Source organism: Oryctolagus cuniculus, chromosome 16 (genome assembly GCF_964237555.1).
Source record: "Oryctolagus cuniculus chromosome 16, mOryCun1.1, whole genome shotgun sequence".
Lineage (NCBI taxonomy): Eukaryota > Metazoa > Chordata > Mammalia > Lagomorpha > Leporidae > Oryctolagus > Oryctolagus cuniculus.
The window spans coordinates 278,285-280,706 of NC_091447.1; the positions used below are offsets into that span (position 1 = coordinate 278,285).

At 39.8% G+C, this 2,422-nt stretch overlaps 1 pseudogene; it reads left to right on the top strand.

Annotated features, from left to right (window-relative positions):
* The first annotated feature begins 2,059 nt into the window (after nt 1–2,059).
* On the top strand, nt 2,060–2,127 carry LOC127489675 (U6 spliceosomal RNA; annotated as a pseudogene).
* The last annotated feature ends 295 nt before the right edge of the window (nt 2,128–2,422 follow it).

Genomic DNA, 2,422 nt, shown 5'->3' on the forward strand with positions numbered 1-2,422 from the left:
TCAATTTTTATCTTAGTTTAATTTTTGTTATTTATTTGAAAGAGTTACAATAGAGGTAGAGACACAGAGAGGTCCTCCATTAGCTGGTTCGCTCTACAGATGACTACAAAGGCCAGAGTTATGCCATTCTGAAACCTGGAGACAGGAGCTTCCTCTGGGTCTCCCTCATGGGTGCATGGGCCCAAGGACTTGGGCCATCTTCTACTGCTATCCCAGGAGATAGCAGAGAGCTGCATTGGAAGAAGAGCAGCTGGAACTAGAACTGGCACCCAAATGGGATGCTGGCCCTTCAGGCCAGGGCTTTAACTCACTGCACAACAGCGCCAGCCCCAATTTTTATCCTTTTTAAGGAATGACCATACTGTTCTGCATAACATCTGTACTAACTTGTGTTTTCACCTACCATATATGGTGGTTTTCTTTTCCCATGTGCTCTCTAGCATTTGTTATTTTTTATCAGTTTGGCATAAAAATGATATAGTATTGTTCATGTTTTTGTGTATTTTGAAATCAGTTAATTTGTTTATTAAATCTTTATTATTTGAAAGGTGGATTTAGAGAGAGAGGGAAAGACATAGATTGCTTTCATCTGCTGGCTCACACCCCAGAGAGTTTCAACAGTTGAGCCTGGGGCATGCTGGAGTCAGGAGCTTCATCCAAGTCTCCCACATGAGTGGCAAGGACCTGAGTCCTTCGTCCATCTTCTGCTGGTTTCCCAGGTGTTTAGCAGTGAGCTAAATTGGAAGTGGAGATTCCTAAACTCAAAGTGGAACTCAGATGTTATGCTGGCCTCACAGATTGCAGCTTTCCCCACTTGGCCACAATGCCAGCCCCTCTATCAATTTAATTCCTCAAAAATAGGTCAGTAATGTTGGCATCTATCTCATTTTGTTTTTTCTCTGTTATTATTCAACTTATTGATGTCTTATTTTTGTTCACATTATTCCTCTCAATTGCTCTACCTGAGGTGAGTAGGGCTGCTGTGTTGCTTAAATGAAGTGTATGCTTTAGATTACTCATTTAATGAGTGCATGTCATTCACATAGCACTTCACTGAAGTTCTACTATGTCCCAAATCCTCTTCTAGGCACAGAATTTAGACCACTTTTCTCTTAGGCCCAGATCTTGCCTTTAACATACTACTTGGAATTTAGTAGCTCATGAAATCTGCAGACTGCATAAATGAATGAATATTTTGAGGGCTGTGCTTTTGTGGAGGAACTTCATAGGAGACCGAAGGAATAAAATAAATCAAAAGTATCCACAGTATATAGAATGTATACTATTTTACAAGTCACAGAGAAGAAGAAGAAGAAGGAAAGTAGTAAGACTAGAAAGTTTGTGGCAAGACTAACAGGCGCTGGTCAAGAACTTAATAAGCACATTAGGAAAGCAGTAAGGTTTCTTTTTTTTTTTTTGAGGAAAAGTTTTTATTTCTAGTGATGAAATTGGCTACAGAACATTATGAAAGTTTAAAAATACAAAGAGAAATTGTCTATAATTAATAGATTCAAAATTTGACAATCAGTGAATATCATTATTAGTCATTACCAACAACAGTTATTGATTTGAAAGGCAGAGTGACAGGAAGAGGGAACCACTGCTTCACTCCCCAGACACTTGCAATAGCCAAAGCTTGACCAAGCCAAAACCAGGAACTGGGAATTCATTCTGGATGTCCCATTTGGGTGCAGGGACCCAAGCACTTCTGCCATCCTCCGTCTCCTCCCAGGGTGCACACTAGCAGAAACTTGCCTCAAAGCAGAGAAGCTACCACTCAAGCCAGACATTTGTATATGGGATGTGGGTGTGTGGTGGTGATAGCAAGCCCTCATAGATAAAAAAAAAAAAAAAGACAAAGTTATTTCTATGCCAAGGAAATTACTCTGTAGTCTTTCTCTTATAAACTACGTATTGCTGAACCTAGATAATTTTTCCTTTATTTAACAATGACATGAAAATGTCAGTTGAGTTGGCTTTCCTGAAGACCTTGTTTCTTAAATATTAGTGGCTAGTTGAGATAAATTCTTTTCATCTCTTTCTCGCTTCGGCAGCACATGTGCTCGCTTCGGCAGCACATATACTAAAATTGGAACGATACAGAGAAGATTAGCATGCCCCTGCGCAGTAAGGTTTCTTTACCTCCCTGTAGGCTCTGCTCTCCAGAGGTGAACAGGGTCCTCTAAACCCACTTGCTGCACACACAAACACCTGAGTGTTGTATTCTCCCACAGGTGTTGGAGACTGATATGGTGTTCTGATTTATATTTACATAATGGCTAGTGACATCGGGCATATTCACATGTTTTGACCATGTACATTTCTTCTGAGAAATGTCTATTCAGATCCTTGCCTGTTTCTTCACTGTATTTTTTGGAGTTTTTCCAATTCATGTAAATGTTCTGGAAATCTGTAAACATTC